This window comes from Solanum pennellii, chromosome 4 (genome assembly GCF_001406875.1).
Source record: "Solanum pennellii chromosome 4, SPENNV200".
NCBI classification, from domain to species: Eukaryota; Viridiplantae; Streptophyta; class Magnoliopsida; order Solanales; family Solanaceae; genus Solanum; species Solanum pennellii.
In genome coordinates, this window is record NC_028640.1 from 63,720,450 (window position 1) to 63,743,092 (window position 22,643).

Below are 22,643 nucleotides of genomic sequence, written 5' to 3' on the forward strand. Positions count from 1 at the left end.
TATATATATATATATATATTGAATGTACATATAATTGATCCTATATGGTGTTACTTTCACTTATGAACATGTTGTTGGTCTATATTGCTAAAGCATGGGTAAGGGTCTTGATTATATTATGATGTTATGATTTCTTATATATGTTGACTTGACTATACCTTATAATCTACGTCTAGTGTTTTATATGGAATTGACTTAAGAGTTATGTGTTAATTGATTTATATGGGTTCTTGGATGTGCGTAAGGCTTTTCAAAGTAAAATAGCATGTTTTCAACAAATGTCCTCTTTAGCATGATTTCAATTATTTTTATGTGCATATACTCATACTTTATACAAGTGTGTACTAACCCATGTTTTATATTTACTGCAAAATATAAGGTCCGGCCAATGAGCTTATAGAAGGCTTTTGAAGACTAATTAGATATCCCCCAAGTGTTCGGTAGGTCGTCACTTTCCGAGGATGATGCCACTCTCAATCTATTGATGTTGTTCTAGTTATAAGACTTCTAGGTATTTCCTTTTCATTTTGATATGATTGGCATATAAACCAATACGAGTCTCTTTGTTGTAATGAAGTATGGGTTAAGCCCAAATTGTTATATTCGTTTAAGATGGTTCTTATATGAGACATATTATCGACTTCTTATGAGATTATGTTCCTATACTATGTATGGGAAATAAAAGTAGAAGCCTACTTAGTGCTCCTATTGTTAGGAGTCTAAGTAAACTCCCTAAATATATATTGTGTGTATGCAAGGGGTCTATGTAAACCTCAATGTAGAATTCATCAAAAAAAATATTTTTCCGCATTTTTAACATATTAATGTAATAATGTAAGCTAAAAGGCTAGTCTAGTCCTTCATGAGGACGACGACACCGATAATGTCTAGGGGTGGTCCCCGGATGTGAAAAACATTGTATCATAGTATGAGGTTGAATATTCTTAGGTTGGATGTTTCATTGAACCATGTCTATGTAGGTTCTTATTAATAATCGTGAAGCGTGCCAGACTTATAAATGAGAAGCTATATGATGCTTAGGAAATTCTTATTTTCTCGGAAATCCAATGTCGTGCCTCTAGAGTCTACTTTATGGATGGTTTAACCTAAACCTTATATTGTGGTTATAGGTATGAATACTTGTAGGGAAGACGAACGAAGAGTTGATGAAGATACTTCCAATGTGGGAATTTCTCCCCGTGGCAATCAAGATCCTCCTTATGAAGAAGTTGCTAATGATGATCAAGCTATAGCCAATCCTCTTGGCCTTATTGGATTGGGGAATAAGGGACGCATTTCCCCATATGGCCCTAGCCATTAATACTCAAACAAAAGCCATGACTACTCAATATCATGCCATGATAGCCCAATCTAATCGGGAGGTGGTACCCCGTGGAAACCAACATATTAGCACCATGGCCTTCTGTTTGAGGGATTTCACAAAAACGAATCCCCTTTCTTTCTATGGGTCCAAAGTGGAGGAAGACCCCTACGAGTTCATTGATGAATTCTACGAAATCATCTATGCTATGGAGTTGACTACGGGTGAGAAGGCCGAGTTAGCCACCTACCAACTCAAGGACGTGTCCCAAACATGGTACGTCCAATGGAGATACAATAGGCCTTTGAGGGTTCTTTTGTTACATGGGAGAATTTATATAAGGCTTTTCTTGGGAGGTTCTTTCGAAGGGAAAAGAGGGAAGCTAAGGTGGAATAATTCATCAACCTTTATCAAGGAGTTATGAGTGTGCTTGAATAGACTTTAAAATTTACTAAGTTGACAATGTTTGCTCCTTCTTTGGATTCCGACCCAAGGGATGAGATGAGCCGCTTCGTGACGGGAGTGTCTGATGACTTGAAAGTAGAATGTCTTTTGGCTATGCTGCATGATATTATGAATATTTCTCCTCTCATGGTTTATGCTCCACAAGCGAAGGAGACAAAGGTTAAGAGGAAGAGTAGAGATGCCAATAGGAAAAAGTCATATGATGGTGGCTCTTCAAAGGGTAGGCTTGATATCCAATACATGTCTAGGTTCAAGGGTTGGCAAGGTTGCGTATGAGTTGAAAATCCCCAGGGAACTATCTTCGGTTCAACCGGTTTCATGTATTAATGCACAAGAAGTGCATTGGTAACCCCGAGTCAATTCTTCCTATTGAATGTCTCGGTGAAGAGAACCTCTCCTATGAGGAGGTTCCGGTGGAAATCCTTGATCCTCAAGTGTAGAGTTTTAGAAACACAGAGGTGGCCTCCGTAAAAGTGTTAAGGAGAAGCCACTTATTTGAGGGAGCACTATAGGAGGTCGAGGCCTACATGAAGTCCCGTTATCCTCACCTCTTTGCTAATTAAGGTTATTTGTTCCTATTAATAACGAAAATAATGAATAAATTGAATTTTTTTGTTGTTTTCGAGTATGTGAATATTTTGGTAAAGTGAGGTGTCAAAATGAGTTATCATAAAAGAGGGTTTTTGTGTTAACTTGCACTTATATGAAATATATGTTGAAAAGGTTCTGTTGAGTTGCATGGTGTAAATGTCATGTTGTTATGTTTATTTGATTTGTAACTCATGTTGTTGATGTTGAGATGGTGGTTCGTCATAATGTATTATGAAATGTTGAACTTTTATGTGTGGTGACATGAGTTGTTATGTGTAATATTGTTTGTATTTGTTGAATGGAGTTGTTAAGTACTCCTCTGATCTGTGATTCGGAATATGGAAGTTGTTGGTTGGCTGCTAGTCTTGAGTTTATTCCTTTTTTCCAAAAGATTTTAATGTCATTCGGGGACGAAAGTTCCTAAGGGGGGATAATGTAACACTCCAAAAGTCTATGACCTTAACTAGATCATAAAATGTTTATCTAATGTTAGTAAAACTGTCGTAAGGCCTAAAATATTATTAATAAACCATTTAGAAAATTTTGGAGTCAAGACGTCAAAAATTGTCCATGACGTCCGGAAGCTAGTCTAATTTTACTAGTGAGACATCCTTAGGTTTCGGGAAGGTTTTAAGGGGTTGTTTGAGGTCTAATACTTGTAAAATGACTTTAAACAAGTAAGACCTTGTACATAGAGTGAAAACGTTCAGGTCCTGCTTGGTAAGCTACCAAGGCAGGAGACAAATTACACGTAGGAGAAACAAGTCAGTGTCGCAGACTTTGATGGGCCTTGGTCAAATTTAAAGTCTATGTCGTGGGCAGGTCGTGGACTCCACAATCTCGAATTTTTTTTAAAAAAATCTTGAAAAAATAACAATTTCTTCAACCTCCATTGAAGAAAAAATAACAATTCAATAGAAATCTCTAGGATTTCTATTGAATTTCTTGGATTAATATTCATTAAGGTATGGGTTCTTAACTCTTAGGATTCCTTTCCCCAAGAGGTTCTCTCAAAGTTGATTTCTTAAACATCCAATTCCAAGGGTTTTCCTATTCTAATGGGTTTTCTTCGGAACTTCAAAGTGATGGTTGATTATGATTAATTATGATTGGCTATGACTAATTAAGTGTATATTGTTGGGTTATTAATGTTATTGATGGAATTTCACGTAGATCATGTACCTTCATCAAATTCACCAAACCTTGGATCTTGTTTATGAATTGATGGAAATTGATTAATGTAGTGATTGTTAAATTTGTTTTTATCTATTCAAATTTTTTAATGGACTTCCTAGGGTAATATATTATTGGGATTGGATCTATTTCTTGAAGAATTCATTGTAATATTCCGGAAAATCATATGTCTAATGAAGAGCCCAATAGGTCTTAAAGAATATGTATTGGGGGTACATAGGCATCCCAATTCCCAATATTGAGAAATATTGGGCATAGTATAGAAAATTGGCTAACGAGTATTAGACAATTTCTATAAAATACCTTAAGTAAGAAAAATATAGGGCATATTAGAAAATATTTGCTTAAAGGGTGTTAGCCAATTTTTCTAAGTATTAGTGTGCCTGATTAGGAAAGTACCTGCAATGAAGACCCCAAGCTAAAAAACTATATTTAATCAAACTCACAAAAAGGTATGAGGCATCCAAGTGTCATACCTAGATACCATGACACATGATCAATTAAATGATCATGTAGATCAAGCAGTGCCAAAAGACATAGTGAGGATCCTTGATACAATAAGTAAACATCCCCAGATTAAACATAAATAGAAGTTATTTCGGAAAGTACAACCAATCCATGTGCAAGAAAATGTGCAAGACATATGAAGAAGCGGCTAAAGGAGGGGACCATCCTAACCGAATTTGGTTAGGGGAGTTATGCGGGAAAACGTTTACAAGGGACCCTCCATGTGGGGCCTTACTTCCTAACTAATTATAGACTCTAACCTACTGCCCTAAATAGCTAACTAAACTAGGACAAGATGAAATAAACTAATTAGTTCACCCGACAACCTATGACCAAACTGGGTTGACACTAACCTAGTCGTAGTTAAAGAGACAACCTAGTACCTAACCTAGGATTGTCCAAAAAGTTAGTTTTTGTCATAAAAACTTAGATGTACTTTATTAATTACCCTAGGTTCCATAATTAATTAATTTAACAACTTAATTAATTAATTTAAAATGGTTAAAACCGAAAATACAAAGGTAATTTCTACATTTCGGTTAAGACAAGAAAGGAACAACCTAGTACCTATCCTAGGAGGGTTTAAAGGATTAGTTAAGGTCCTAACGACTTAAGTGTGCTTTATTAATTACCTTAGGTCACCTAATTAACTAATTTATCCATTTAATTAATTATTTAAAATGCTCAAATCAAAATCCTTACACTAACCTAATATAATTCAAGAAACATCCTAGTACTTAACCTAGGATTGTCCTAAAGGTTTGATCATGGTTCCAAAGACTTAGGGGTACTTTAGTAATTACCCTAGGTCAATAAATTATTTAAATTTAGGATTTAATTAATTAATAAAAAGTCAAAATGTTGATCGTAACCATAGTCAACACCAATTTCTAGATTTTAAGTCAAGTCAATATTCTCCTATGTTTAATCAACTTAGAAGGGGCATTTTTCTTAATTGATTAATTAGTTTATTAAATTAAATTATTAAAACTAAGTTGTATAATTCAATATCATTTACTAAACCTAAAAATCATGATCAAAACATTGACACTCACGACGCTAAGGCAGTAAGCGACAAATTGCAAGAAAACGTAGAATGCTAATGATTTCTTAGGAGAATTAAAGGTTTTCTTCAAGGTTTCGTGCAAGATTATCTTCGTATATTAAATTCTACATAAGGTATGGGTTTCTCTCCTGGACTTGTTTGTCCAAGAGAACTTTCTTTCCAACAATTCAAAGATCTTGAAAACTAGGGTTGTTCCCATGTTCTCGTAAAACTCCCTTGTAGCTAGTATCCTTTTCAATTCAATGTTGAATAGTTTAGAGATCATGTTGTTGGAATGTGGTGCTTACCTTTATTAACGTGTATTGTTCTTAAATGATGAATATTTACTAACCTATGAATTTATAGTCGTGTTAGGTTTATGTTATAACGTATTTTATGAATCGACGAGGTGTTAGTTACGTCCGTAAATGTTAAGTGGTTGATGTGATTGTACGAATGTTGATTTGCTGTTATTGTGACGTTATGAAGTGCTAAATTCATCAGACATTAACATCACGCTGTCCAATATTTCTTAAACACGTTATCATTAAAGCCACAAACTAAGATTGGCTTCAAAAGACATCTATGAAATCACATCTTGAATGAATTGCCTATCTTATGCAAACAAATTGACTAAAATTACTTGGACAAAACGAATGCATGCTAACGTCTAGGATCTTCTGTAAATAATTGAAAGATTGTCTAATTCTTTATACATATACAATTTAAATATGAACATACATAAAAATTCACTTATGCCAACAAAAAATTGTTATGTAGTTTAATATCCCAAATGTTGAAGTCAATACTAATCATATGCCAATCATGTGAAGTAAGAGTATCACATATATTATAAACACTTCTAAAGTAATTCAATGAATCCATAACCAAGGGCATTCCATTCAAATGCGACAACTCCCAACATGCTCTAAATGAATGAACTATGAACATATGTAACTCATTGGAAGAAGTGTTTATCGTCCACAAACTATGAAATGAAGGTACTACACTAAAGTAAGGAAGTAACATGAGATAAAACACAATTAAAGGGGTCTAACTTAAGTAAGTGACTAGAATGGGGTTTTAAAGGAAGTGAGATAAGTCTTACTTACAACTATGCTTTTATGTTTAATGAATACTAAAGAATGAATATGTTAGAATGTGTGAAACTAGTCTCATTAACAACTAAGGATGATACGTAAGGACAATTCACATTTAATCAGCGTAAAGTAAGGATGATATGTAAGGAAAATTCACATTTCATCAATTTTAAGCAAATATTAAAAGTCATCAAAAGAGTAAGTAAATTTCAATCTAGAAGCGAGTTTCCATAATGATTGAGTCAACTCTAAAAGATAAAGAAGATAATGAAAGTTAGCAGAGCACCTGACTAGTTATGAGAATGTGTCTGCACGTGTAAGTCTCATTATACGAGGCTACCACCGAGGTTGATACGTAGTATCAGTAAGTCCCTAGTCTCCGAACTATATCTAGCAAACATAGGAACTAGCCAGTGGTTTCCACCTAAGAGAGCTAGGTATGTTTCGGTTTCACTTTGGCCAGTGATTACACCTCTTTTTAATGTGGGGAAGACACCGAATTTCTTGTGTAGCTCACATGATCTATGTTTCTTCATTCTCACGACATGTTGTTAGTTCACTATAGCCATGAGCCACTCCTTTCGTGGTGCAGTGAACACTTAAGATGGATTTGCCTTAGCCGGGAATCACCCCTTTTTGGTATGGAGAAGACATTGAATTTCATGAGTAGTTCACATTCATCTCTTTTCAGTGTGGGGAAAACACTTGATTTCATGTTAAGCTCGCATGATCTTATTCCTAACGATGTCACTATGCAAGTGAGCACGGATGATGATGATGGAACGTATGTTCAACGTGAGCAATGAAAAAGAGCTTAGGAATGTCAATTGCCAATATCACACTCATGATGTTTAAGCAAATAATGGGCAAAGCCAAATAAGATTGGCCTATAATGACTTCTTATATGATGACAATAAAGGGAAGTAAAAACATAATGTTATCTCAATACCTCAAAACTTCCCTAAGAAGAAAGTAATGAAATAGATGGCATAGCCAATAGAATGGTTTATGAAATGTTAAAGAATACATAGTATAAAAAATTACTCATTATAAGGTAGGGAAATAATTGCTTAGTCCTTGGATTACTTACATCGATTCATTGTGGGTATGTGACTACAATGACTCACTACACATGTAAGTAAAACATAGACCAAAAGAATTATTGAACTACACAACAAGAAGAAAAAAAAAGATTGAAAATAAAACAAAGTATAGAGAGGTGAGCTCTCGGGTTAGGAAGAGCAATTTTTCAAATTTCGCCCGAGTGGTTCTAAAGTTATGTTGATGATACTAATGTCTTTTAATTATAAAGAAAATGAGTTGTGTTCTTTGAATTCGTTAAAATACATCATATTCATACCACAATTCACAACTTACCAATTAGGAAAGTCCAATGACTAGACTTTCAAGAAATGGCATGTTCATTAGGAAGAGCTTTCATTGATCATGCATAGGTTTATGTGTATATGTGCATACACCCATACTTATTACAAGTGGTGTACTAACACTATACAATTTACTATTTTTATAGGTGCAGGTCAGAGGACACATTGAAGACTCTTTCAGCGGTTTAGACATCAGCGTTCTCCAAAACCATTTGGTAGGTCCTCTTAATTTCGTGGATGCTACTGTTTTAGTCTAGCCTTAGTTTTAGGCATAGCTAGTGGATTTTGTCCCTACCGTTTATTTCGTATTTTAATTTCAATGCTTTATAATAAGGCCGTGTTTGGAAAACTATTTATGATATATTCCTCTTCTATTTCAAATTGATTCTTATGATAGATGGTTGCTTCATTTACGTTAATCTCATTATATGATAAAATTAAGTATTAACTATATGAAGTCTATATTAAATTTATACTTATAAAAAGTTTTGAATTTTTCCGCTAAAATTAACCATATGAATGTGATGAATGCAAGAAAAGACTTGTCTGCGACCTTTGAGAGGTCAACGATGCCGGTCGCAATTTAGTTACCAGAATCTAGGTCGTGAAAAACTTGGTATCAGAGCATGAGGTTAAATTACCTAGGAACTAAAACTCCACAGAACCACGTTACGTAGTTTCTAACTTATGGTTGTGAAGGACGCCACAATCATGATTTAGAGACTATATAATGCTAGGGAATCTTCCCTTCTTCTACTCTTTAACTTGCCATGTAGTATTCTGACAATCGTATGTCATCTTAAGGATCTAACTCTCTTCTTGTGTATAAATTTAGAATGATGAACACAAGGAGGAATGACGTGAGAGGAGTTGTGGAAGTAGTTGCTAGAGGGAACCAAGCTCCACCTCAAGCCCCAACTGCTGAAGTTCAAGTGCATATCAACCCATCTGGGTTGACAAATGGTGAAGTAAGGGAGGCTTTGCTGCAGATGGCACATGCCATCACGACTCAAGCGTAGGCCATCACGGCCCAAGCCACAAGAGAGGGTGTTCCTAGGGAGAACCCTCTTGCTAGCTCAATGGCAAGCAGGCTGAGGGATTTCACCAGAAATAATGCCCCAGTTTACTACAGATCCAAGACAAATGAGGATACTCAGGAGTTCTTAGATGAGGTCCATAAGATTCTGTGCTCCATGGGAGTTGATGAGGAGGCAAAGCCTTAGTTGACTGCATATCAACTATAGGATGTGGCACAGGTTTGGTACCGGAAGTGGGTTGATGACCGAGCAATAGGAGATGTCCCTATCACTTGGGATGTTCTCAAGACTGCCTTTCTGGAGAGTTTCTTTCACAGAGAGCAAAGCTAAGACAAAGTTGAAGAGTTCATGAACCTGAGACAGAGACGTATGTCTTTAAAAGGGTATTCCATGATGTTTGTTAAATTTTCAAAGTATGCTTCTTCTCTTGTGGCAAATAACAGTGATAAAATGAGCAGATTTGTGGCTGGAGTGTCGGAGGATCTACTAGAAGATTTTCGGGCAGCCATATTGCATGACAACATGGATCTGGGATGATTGATGGTTCATGCTCAGCAAGTAGAGGAGAGCCACCACAAGATGCGAATTCACGAAGGAAAGAAGCCTAAGGCCGCGGAACAGACTGGTTCTAGTTCGAGTAGGAGTTTATTTGGAGTCCAGAACAGGCCTATGTTCAAGAGACACTCAAGTAATCCTTCTCCTTCTAAGGATACTAATACCAAGAAGGGCAGTGATGGAAATGCCAAGCGTGTTAGAAAGTCGTGTTATATGTATGGTCGTTCTCATGGAGGTGAGTGTTTGGTAGGTACTAATGCTTGCTACGGGTGTGGAATATTGGCCACATGGTCATATACTTTCCTCAAGTGAGGTATCAGGTCAAGGTAGAAGCTCAGCCTCAACCAAATCCTAATGCTGCATCCGAACATCCCAAGAGAAACTTTTTCTATGCGTTGAAGGAAGAGAGGAACAAGAGAAGTCTGCGGATGTGGATACTAGTAACTTGATTATCTCCTCTTTTTCTATTTATGCATTATTAGATCAAGAATCTACCTTGTCTATGGTTACTCTTTTAGTGGCTAATCAGTTTGACTTAATTCTTGAAATATTGCATGAACCGTTTCTAGTTAGTACTTCCATAGGAGACAGTGTTAAGGCCGAAGGGGTATGTAGAGAAGTAGATAATATAGTGGCAAGTCCCATTGATATTAAGTTGGGCATCATTAGGTTCAAATATTAAGGCAAAAAAGATGTTATATAAGAGGTTAGATATATTCTTCCGAATTTTGGTTAATGTTTAAGAAAACTCTAAGTTTAAGTGCTTTAGTCGACTTGGTCTGATAAGCCACTAATCGTATGTCTTATAATAGCAATAGGTGAGTTAAAACGAAGTTATGTGTGCATTTTATGTTGGTGTTTTTGTGTAACATAGCCATGATTTTCTGTGTTGCATGAGTTATAATGTGTATTAAGTTAAGTGTGATTGAGAAGGAAATTACTCAATCTCAACTATGAACCTTCAGATAAGCTTGAATGCTATGCATCATTCAAATAAGTGTGAATCAGATATTCACAAAAGAGAAACATTTAAGTATGATAAAGTAACTTTAGAAAGGCACCCTCTTTGTTTAAGTTATGTGTAAGTGTCATTCGATGATGAATGTTTCTAAGGGTGGGATCATGTAAAATTCTGGAAAATCATGTGTAAAAAAGAGCCCAATTGGTCTTTAAGAATATGTATTGGGGGTACATAGGCATCCCAATGCCCACTATTGAGAAATATTGGGCATAATATAGAAAATTGGACAAGGGGTATTAGCCAATTTCTATAAAATACCCAAATAAGAAAAACATAAGGAATATTAAAAAATATTGTCTTAAAGAGTGTTAACCAATTTCTATAAGTATTAATAAGCTTAATAAGGAAATGTACCTGCAATGAAGACCCTAAGCTAAAAAAAATATATATTTCTTCCAACTGACAAAGAGGTATGAGGCATCCAGATGTCAAGTCTAGATACCATGACACATGATCAATTAAAATGATCATGTAGATTAAGCAGTGCCCAAGGACATAGTGAGGATCCTTGGAAAAATAATTTAACATTCACAAATGAACCATAAATAATAGTTAGTTAGGAATGTAAAACCAACCCCTGTTCAAGAACATGGGCAATATATGTGAAGAAGCGTCCAAAGGAGGGGACCACCCTAACCGAATTCGGTTAGGGTAGTTAAGAGGAAAAACGTGCACAAGGGACCACTCCATGTGAAGCTTAACTTCCTACAAATTCTAGACTCTAAAATAATTACCTATATATCTAACTAACCTAGGACCAGGCAGACGAAATGAACTTATTAGTTCACCCGACAACCTAGGACTAAACCGGGTTGACACTAACATAATACTTGTTGAAGAGACAGCCTAGTACCTAACCTAGGATGGTCCAAAAGGTTAGTTATGGGCATAAAATCTTAGGGTTACTTTATTATTTCCCTTAGGTTACCTAATTAATTGATTTAGAAACTTAATTAAATAATTTAAAAGGGCTAAAAACGAAACTACAAAGGAAATTTCCAGATTTTGGTTAAGACAAGAAAGGAACAACCTAGTACCTAACCTAGGATAGTCCAAAGGATTAGTTAAGGTCTTAAAGACTTAAGGGTGCTTTAGTAATTACCTAAGGTAACATAATTAGTTAAATTATCCATTTAATTAATTAGTTTAAATGGTCAAATAAAAATCCTTACACTAATCTAGTATAATTCAAGAAACATCCTAGTACTTAACTTAGGATGGTCCTAAAGGTTTGATTATGCTTCCAAAGACGTAGGGGTATTTTAATAATTACCCTTTGTCCCTAAATTATTTAAATTGAGGATTTAATTAATTAATATAAATTCAAAATGTTGATCGACACCATAGTCCACCCCAATTTCCAGATTTTCGGTCAAGTCAACATTCTCCTATGTTTAGTCAACTTAGGAGGCGCGTTTCGGTAATTTATTAATTAGTTTATTAAATTAACTTATTAAATCTAAGTTATATAATTCAATATCAGTTCCAAAACCTAAAAATCATGATTAAAACATTGAGACTCACGATGATAAGACAGTAGGCGACAAACCACTAAAAAACGTTGAACGCTAAAGATTTCTTTGGCGAATTCAAGATCTTTCAAGGTTTCGTACAATGTCATCTTCGTAGATTAAATTATAAATAAGATATGGGTTTCTCTCCTGGACTTATTTCTTCATGATAAATTTTTTTCCAGTGATGAAAAGATCTAGAAAACTAGGGATGTTTTCGTGTTCTCGTCGAACTCCCTTTACCCTAGTATCCTTTTAGATTCTGTGTTGAATAGGTTAGAGATCATGTTTTTGATATGTGGTAATAAGCGTTCTTAACGTGTATTGTTCTTTTATAATTAATATCGACTAACGTATGAATTTGTAGTCGTGTTAAGTTAATGTTATAACGTAAGTTAAGAATCAATAATGTGCTAGTTATGCTAGTAAATGTTAAGTGGTCAATGTGATTATACAATTGTTGATTTGCTTTTATTGTGACGTTATGAAGGTGCTAAATTCATCAAACATTAATATCATGCTGTCCAATATATCTTAAAAACGTTATCATTAAAGCCACAAACTAATATTGGCTTTAAAAGACATCTATGAAATCACATCTTGAATGAATTGCCTATCTTATTCCAACAAATTGGCTAACATTACATGGTCAAAACGAATGCATGATAACGGCTAGGTGCTTATGTAAATGAATGAAAGATTGACGAATTGTTCATATATATTCAATTTAAATACGAACATAAGTAAAAATTGGGTTATGCCAACAAAAATGGTTATGTAGTTTGATATTCCAAATGTTGAGGTCAATGCTAATCATGTGCCAATCTTGTGTAGCAAGAGCATCAACTATGTTATAACCACTTCTAAAGTAATGCAATGAATCCATAACCAAGGTCATGTCATTCATTGGGACAAGTACCAACATGGTCTTAAAGAATGACCTATGAACATATGCAACTCATTGAAAGAAACGCTCATCCATGTAAAGTAAGGATGATATGTAAGGAAAATTCACATTTAATTAATGTAAAGTAAGGATGTAAAGTCATTAAAAGAGTAAGTAAATCTCAATATAGAATCAAGCTTCCATAATGCTTGAGTAAACTCTAAAAGATAATGAAGATAATTAAAGTGAGCACAACACTGATAGACTAGTTGTGAGCATGTGCTTGGAAGTGTAAGTCTCATGAGATGAGTCTACCACCGAGGTGGATAAGTAGTCTCAGTAAGTCTCTAATCTTAGAACTATCTCTAGCCAACATAGGAACTAGCAAGTGGTTTCCACCTAAGAGACCTAGGTATGTTTCGGTTTCACTTTGGAGAGTGATTCCACCACTTTACAGTGTGGGTAAGACACCGGATTTCATGTTTAGATCACATGATCTATGTCTATTAATGCTCACGACATGTTCTTGGTTCACTATAGCCGTGAGCCACTCCTTTCGGGTTGTAGTGAACACTTGAGATGGAATTGCCTTAGCTAAGAATCACCTATTTTCGGTGTAAGGTATAAACTAGATTTCAAAAGTAGATCATATGATCTAGATTCATTTTAACTGGTGAATCACCTCTTTTCACTATGAAGAACACACTGGATTTCATGTTTAGATCACATGATCTTATTCCTAATGATGTTATGAAAGTGAGTACGGATGATGATGATGGAACGCATGTTCAAAATGAGCAATGAAGAAGAGCTTAACAATGCCAATTTTCAATATCACACTCATGAAGTTTCCGCATATAATTGGCAAAGCAAAATAAGATTGGCCTATTAGGACTTCTTATATGATGCCAATAAAGGGAAGTAGAAACATAATGTTACCTAAATACCTCATAACTTCCATAATATGAAAGTAATTATATAGATTGCATAGCCAATAGAGAATGGCTTATGAAATTTTAATGAATATATACTGTAAAGAATGACTCATTATAAGGTAGGGAAATAATTCCTTAGTCCATTGATTACTTAGATCGATTCATTGTGGGTATGTGACTACAATGAATCATTGAAATTGTAAGTAAAAAATAGACTACAATAATTATTGAACTGCACAACAAGAAGAAGAAAAATATTGAAAATAAAACTAAGTATAGAGAGGTAAGCTCTCCGGTTAGGAAGAGCAATTTTTCAAATCTTCGCTCGAGTGGTTCTAAAATTATGTTTATGATACTAATGTCGTTTAATCAAATAGAAAATGAGTAGTGTGCTTTGAATTTATCAAAATATATCAAATTCATTCCACAATTCACAACTAACGAATTATGAAAGTCTAATGACTAGAATTTTCAGAAATGGCATGTTGACTAGCAATAGCTTGCATTGATCATGCATAGCTTTATGTGTATGTGTGAATGCACCCATACTTAATACATCTGGTGCACTAACCTTATACAATTTACTATTTTATAGGTGCAGGTTAGAGGATAGATTGAAGACTCTTGCAGAGGTTTGGACATCAACGTTCTCCAAAACAATTTGGTAGGTCCTATAGATTTTGAGGATGCTAAAGTTATAGTCTAGCCTTATTTTTAGACATAGCTATTGGAAGTTGTCCCTAGCGTTTCTTTAATCTTTTCATTTCGAAGATTTGTAATAAGGCCGTGTTTGGCAAACTATTAATGATATATTCATCTTCTTTTCGAATGGATTCTTGTGATAGACGGTTCTTTCATTTACATTGATCTTAGTATGAAATTAAGTATTAACTATATGAAGTCTATGTAAACTTCATACTTACAAAAAATTTAAATTTTCCACTGAAATTAACCATATGAATGTGATGAATGCAAGAAGACGCTTGCTTGTGACCTATGAGAGGTCAACGACGTCGGTCGCAATTCGGATTCAAGAATCCGGGTCGTGACATTCATGATGAACATTATTACCCTTAACCCTTGTTTATGAAGTTAATTAGGATAGTGATGATGCAATTGAATTAATTATTGTGTTAATTACTATTGTGTTAGACATTACACTAATTATTGGGTTGAATTGGATGGTTAATGGTAAGTATTGATAATGCCTTCTGAAAAAGATTAGGGCGAGTCTTTTGATCTCAATGTTTTTATTCAATTATTAATACATGTGTTTATTTATTAAGTTATGTTGAAGTATACCTTGTGATGAGATTGATAGGGTTCGTATGATGTTGAATTAAAATGTCTTGAATTATTGTTTACAAGGTGTTGGCTAAGATGTAAATGTTATATGGATGGTGATAACTTAGCAATGTGCCTTATTATGATATGATATGTAAATGATCTAACCTCATATGTATGAATTGTAATTAAAGGACAATAGTCATGCAATTCCTATTGATCTATGATGATGATTATATAAGGGATAGACTCTATGACCTAAATTAAGGTATGGTGATTAATAATGGCTTAAAGACATTCCAAATGGGACTCTACCTTAGCACCGAGTGAACTTGTAGGTGAAGGGTGTCCCTTCCCAAGGAGGGAAGGTAGGGTTCACCATGGTTGTCATAGGGTGGATATCCTCATAGTCTATAATGTCCATAGAGTTATATTTCTATGACAGTGCCTAAGGTACATAAACTATGTTTCCACCATAGGAATACTAGCTAGTGGATCCACCTAGATGTTATGTTCATGTTTGGTACTACATTGGCAAGTAGACCACCTTTCATCAATGTAAGGTTTTACCAAATTGGATTCCACACTTAGCTCTTGTGGTCTATGTCATTTAAGAGAAGTGTTCCCGGTAGTAAAATGAAGTAAAGAAGTTAACACAAACTTGGATGCCTTAAGAGGTTTGACTTAACCTAGGTAGGGTTATGGGACTCTACCTGTGACTTTCTCTAGTTTACCTTGAGGGAAGACATAAGAAGTTGTTCTTATGTTTTTTGTGATCTTATGAAGTGAATATTATACATATATTGACTTTATATGTTATTGATATTATATGGTGTTAGTTTCACTTATGAACATGTTTTTTGGTCTATAATGCTAAAGTATGAGGAGGATTACTCTTGATGCTATATTATGTGAAGTTAGGCTTTGCTAATGGTGCTTTGTTTGGTTTACTTTATTGAGTAGGGCTATGGGGCTTTACTTAGTCATCGCACTTATAGGCAAAATTATGGGTTACGAGTAAGGATCTTGATTATATTATGATGTTATGATTTCTTATATATGTTGACTTAACTATACTTGATGATGTTGGTATTGTGTTATATATGGCCTTAACATAAGAGTTATGTGTTAATTGGTTTATATGGGTTATTGGATGTTCATAAGGCTTTTCATAGTAAATAAGCATGTTTTAAACAAATGTCCTCTTTAACATGATTTCAATTTTTTTTACGTGCATAAACTCATACATAGTACAAGAGTGTACTAAGCCATGTGTTATGTTTACTACAATATGTAGGGTCCGGCCGTTGAGCATATAGAAGGCCTTTGAAGACTACTTGGATATTCCCCAAGTGTTCGGTAGGTCCTCACCTTTTGAGGATGATGCCACTATCAAGCTATTGATGTTGATGTAGTTATAAGACTTCCTTTTGAAACGATTATTATATAAGCCTATATGAAGCTCTTTGTTGAAATAAAGTACGGGTTAGTCCCAAATTGTTGTATTCGTTCTATATGGTTCTAATATGAGACATATTATAAACTTCCTATGAGATTATGATCCTATACTATGTATGTGAAATAAAAGTCGAAGCCTATGTAGTACTTCTTATCGCGAGTGAGTCTAAGTGAACTCCCTAAATATATATTTTGTATATGAGAGAGTTCTATGAAAATCTCAATTTAGAAGTAATTAAAATGTTTTAAATTCTCCACAGTTTTAATCCTCGATGAGAATGATGATGTTGGTTACGTCTAGGGGGTCCTCCCCGGATGTGACAGTGGTGCTGCCCGTTGTCACCTTTGAATTAACTCCCCAACCCTTTTTTGCCCCAACCTCACTAAAACTCTAAGGCACTTTCACCGGCACTTTGACTGGTCATCATTCTTGCAACGACTCGTGAAGTTCCTCGTGATCTTTGGGAAGTGTGTAACACTTCAAAAATCTAAGGCATGTTCTAGAGCCTAACATAAGTGTCATAAGGTATAGACACTATATTAAGGTCCATTTACATGAATATAAGTCATTTATAAAGTCTAGAAACCAAAACGCAAGAATGTCAATTATGTATGAAAAGTTGTTCAAGGAGGTACTAGCATGCCTTAGCCTATTTGACTAGCTTTTAGGGGTCGGAAAATGATGAAATTTGGTGGAAGGGTGTCTTACATGTTTTTAAGTTTATTTATGGTTGAAACGTCTGTGTACAACTCTCCAAGGACCAAGGGCCTTTGAGAAGGACCCTTTCAAGTGGAGTCAAACTCTTCCTAGGCAGTGTGCACCCACGAAAAGTGCACACACGGAACATTTGTGGATCGACGGGGCGTCAATGCCAACCGTAAACCAAAAGTTAGATAATTTGTTGAAGGCCATCAGCTGCACATTTTGTGACCAAATCGACGAGTGTGAAGCATGGATGAGGGACCAGTGTTCTACTCACAGACGGACCGTTGGTCGAACTATCGTTTGTGATGGTTTAATTTTTCCATAAGTTTTAACTTAGTCTTAACTACTTAGTAAGGATGTTATTAGTTATGGATTAATGGAAAAATAAATACCTTAATTGACCCCCCATATAAAGACCCCAACCCCATTAGTCTAATTACAACTCACAAAACAAAACTCTCTTCCTTCTTCTTTCTTTCTCTCTCTACTGGAAGACACCGTTGAAGATCAATCTAAGGGAGGATTTTGAGGTCTGTAAAGGGACTATTTAACCATCAATTTTTTATCAAATATTGAGGTATGGGATATAATTTAACTTTTAGACGTCTTTCCTAAGAGGGTTCCTTCAAAGTAATTTCAAAAATTAAGTTTTCATGTGGGTCTTTCTCAATCTAGAAAATTATGTTATGAATTGAATTGTTTATCATTAATTTTGGATATAATTAGAATATTAACATGCATTCTAACTTAATTATGATTGTTTGAGTCAATGGACTAGGCCAATTTCTCACCGTCTCCGTTTTCCTTGGATAAATCTCAACTCCCTCACTAGAGATGATATTGACCAAGAAATGTGACCGAGCTCAACCAAAAATCAAATTTGCTATATTTGGAAAAGAATTGATGTTATTTAATTACTTGTAACACCACCCTCAAATTGTTCATGTGATCACCCTCATTTTCGAATATACCAAGATGTCGTCAATAACGACAATGACAAATGAATCTAGGTAATTTCAACACACCCTATTCATGATGTCCATAAACGCCGCTGGGGCATTTGTGAGACAAAAATACATTACTAAGAACTCATAGTGAACATATATATTCTGAAATACCATCATTGGTATATCCTCACCTCTCACCTTAAGTTGGTGATACACCGATCTCAAGCTATCTTCAAAAAGTAGCTTGCCCTTCAGAGTTGATAAAACAAGTCTTCAATCTGAGGGAGAGGATACTTGTTCTTAATAGTAATTTTATTGAGTTTGATATAATCAATACACATTCTGAAGGACCCATCCTTATTTTTCACAAATAATATCGACGCACCCCATGGAGAAATACTAGGTCTAATGAAGCCTTTGTCTAGTAAATCTCTAAGTTGAGCTTTCAACTCTTTCAATTATGCCGGATTCATCTGATAAGGAGTAATTAAAATGGGATTTGTATCCACCGATAAGTCGATACTAAAATCAATTTCCTATTTGGGAGGAATACCGGGAAGATCATTAGTAAAGACCTTCGGAAATTCACTCACTGCAGGGACCGACTCAATGGGAGGAATTTTGGAGTCTGAATCTTTGACTCTTACGTGATGGTATAGATAACCTTCAGAGATTATTTTGCATGCTTTTTGATAAGAGATGTACTACCTCTAGGAATAGAAATTCCCCCCTTCCACTCAACAACGGGTTCATTTGGAAAGTTATACATCAACACTCGTGTCCTACAATAAATAGAGGCAAAGCAAGCATGCAACCAATCCATACCCAATATGACATCAAAGTCAAGCATATCAAGTTTTACTAGTTAAACATAAGAAACTCTATTGAGCAATATTATAGGACAATTTCAATACACCCTTTTTTGGAACAATCGACTCTCCCACCGGAGTAGACTTCTATAAAAGGTTCATGCAAAATAATGGGCAAAGTGTAAAACTTTTTAGCTACTAGAGGGGTAACAAATGATAAAGTATCACCGGGGTCAAGTAAGCCATACACATCAATAGAGAAGACTTTCAACATACCAGTCACCAAGTCGGGAGAAGTCTCTTGCTCACCCCTAGAGCATTGAGCATAGAAACGGTTCTTTTTTGGAGCCTAATTTGAACGACTTTCTTGAGATTGACCACTACCCTTGTCTTGACCCCTCACATTAGGGCAATCCCTAACCTTGTGCCCACTTTTACCATCACTAAAACAATTTTCCGTCCAATTAAGATAATCAATATAGCTTATGATCTCTATCCTTTACTTCAAACTATGGTTTATTGTGATTAAGTCATGATGTTGTATTGGAGTATGCCTTATATTAGGATTTATAGGGTGGTATAATGTTTAATTGAAATGTCTTTATTATCATTTTGAGGTGTTGGCTTAACATGTAAATGTTATAAGAAGGGTGAATGCTTTACCAATGTGCCTTATTATGATATGAAGATGTTAATGTGATAACCTCACTTATATGATTTTTAATTAAAGAATTTATACTCATGCAGTTTTGTTGAGGTATTGATGATGATTATTCAAGGGGTAGACCCTATGACTTAAACTAAGCTATGATTGATAATGAAGGCTTAAAGACATTCAAAAAGGGATTCTAGCTTAGGTCCGAGTGAACTAAAGTGAGGATTGTCCCTTCCCACATAGGGAAGGTAGGATCACTAATGTAATCTTGAGATTGGAGAATACAATACATGTATGAAAAAGAGGATCCGAACTATATATCCTAGTTCTTAAACTATGTTTCCCCCATATGAATACTAGCTAGTGGATCTACATTGTTGCTATGTTTCATGTTTTGGTACTACCTTGGAAAGTAGTACGCCTTCCTTTGGTGTAAGGTTTATGAAAGAGTATTCCACATTAGATCATCTGGTCTAAGTTAGTTAGGGCAAGATGTTCCCAAAAGGTAAAATGAACTAAAGGAATGAACTCTAACAAAGATAACCTAAGAGGTCTATCTTAGTATAGGTCGGGGTATGGAACTCTACCTAAATTATTGAACTAGTTAGCCTTGAAAGAATTTTAGAAGGATGTTCTTATGTATGATTATGCTTATAATGCTATATGACATGTATATGATTAACTTGCACATTGTTGATACTATATGATTATTCGTTTCACTTATGTATATATGTTGGTCTATATGGTTAAAGTAAGATGATTTGTACTCTTAAATTCTTTGGTATGTGAAGTAGGATGTTAGTCATGATTCTTGTTGGGTTACTTGATTGAGTAAGGTTATGGGGCTTTACTTGGTCATTGCACTTGTTGACTTAATAGGGTTTCAAGGGTAGTTGTCTTGCTTTGGTTATTCTGAAATGTATTCTTAATACATGCTTTGTGCTTACATGACTTGTTGATAGAGTTACTTGAATATGTATTTGATTATATGATAAGCATGTTGACTTGACTAGTTTTGATGTTGTTGTTCTTATGGTGTACATGTCTATGACTTAATGATATGCATTATTGATTAGTATGGTTTTGTTGAATGTTCATAAAGGTTTTAGATGAAAAAAACATACTTTATGAAATGTCCCTTTTTCTTAGAAAGTTTCATAGTATGTGTGCATATGGTCCCATAATTAGTACAAGTGGCATACTAACCCCACTTCTTCCTGTTCCCCAACATTTTAGGTTCCGTTCGTTCAAGTGTTTTGAAGACGACTTGAAGAAGGCTTGGATCTCTTATTCATTCAAGTAGGGTAGGTCCTCAACTTTCGAAGGCGATGCCACTATCTAACTAATGGAGTTGCTTTTAGTTAAAGACTTTTATGTTCCTTTCTTTCCATTCAGTATGAAACATTGTATAGCCCATTTTAGGCATTTTCACTTTGATGTATGCGTTATACCTAATTTCTTACACTCTTATTAGATGGTTATGAGATGAGACGACTATTATGACTATTATGTATATGTTATCTTTACATACTTATGTGCAATTAAAGTAGAAAACTAAGTAATCTTCTTATACAAAGGGTCTATATATACCCTCTCTATATATATGTTATGCATATGGAGATGTCTACGTAAACCTCCAAGTAGAGGTAATGAAAAGTTTCAAATTTTCCGCTAAATTTGATCTATGAATGTAATGATGTAAACTAAAAGGCTTGTCTTAGTCCTCAAAGAGGATGATGACGCCGGTTACGTCTAGGGGGTAAACCTTGGATTTAACAAACTTGGTATCATAGAATGAGGTTGAATTATTTTTGAGTCAATGTCTCTTTCAACCACTTCTATGTAAGTTCGTATTCACAATTGTGAAGCGTGCCACACTTATGGAAAGGAACTTAGGTGATGCCTAGGAAACTCTCATTTTCTTGGAAATCCAATATCATGACATTAGAGTATTATTATTGTGTGGTTTTTCATATAATCTTATTTTTGTGATTATCGTAAATGAACACTTGAATGAATGTGGCTAGAAGACTTGAAGAGGAGATTAACAATGCAGGAGCTCCTCACCATGGTGATCAAGTTCCTCCTCTTGTGGAAGGTAAGAATGATGACTGATCCCGGGTGTTCTCCTTTGAAGGATTAGAACATAAGGGCCGCTCTCCTTCAAATGGCCCAAGACATCTCTACCCAAGCACAAGCCTCCCGTGCTCAAGCTCAAGCCCTGAAGGGGCAACCTAATCGGGAGGTTGTGCCCCGTCCAAATCAACAAGTTGCTACCACGGCTTACCGTCTAAGGGATTTCACTCATATGAATCCTCCTACATTCTATGATTACAAGGCTTAAGAAGACCCTAGGAGTTCATCGATGAAGCGTACAAGATACTCTTTTTTATGGGGTTGTTTACTAGAGAGAAGTTTGAATTATCCACTTATCAACTCAAGGATGTAGATTAAGCATGGTATGTCCAATGGAGGGATAATAGGTCATTAAGGGGTGGTCCGGTGACTTGGATGATCTTTTAGAACGCTTTTCTTGATTGGTTATTATCTAAGGAGATGAGGGAAGGTAGAGTGTTGGAGTTCATCACCCTTCGCCAAAGAGGTATGAGTATTCATGAATACTCCTTGAAATTCACTAAATTGTCAAAATATGCTCCATATTTGGTTTCGGATCCTAGATATAAATGAGAGGCTTTGTAATGGTTTTTTTTATGATTTGTAAGAAGAGTGTCATTTGTCTATTCTACATGACAAGTTGAACATTTCTCGTCTTATGGTGCATGCCAAACATGTGGAAGAGGGATGGTTTAAGAGGAATAGTAAAGATGCTAAGAGGGCAAGATCTTTTGATGGAGGTTCTTCAATAATAGGCTTGAGTTACAAGACAAGCTTAGATATAAGAAGAGGGTTTCTAATATTGTTCCTTCCATGTTCTGTAAGGCTAATGCTGATAGAATGTCTAACCCTAATCCTAAGAAGGGAAAGGGTACTAGTTCACCAACCGAAAAGCCAACTTGTGAAACTTATGGCAACAAATTCTATGGTGATTGTCTTAATGGGACAGACAATTGTTTAGGTTGTGGTAAAAGTTGTCACAAGGTTAGGGATTTCCCTAATGTGAGGGGTCAAGACAAGTGTAGTGGTCAATCTCATGCAAGTCGTTCAAATGAGGCCCCAAAAAAGAACCATTTCTATGCTCACCGCTTGAGGGGTGAGAAAGAGACTTCTCCT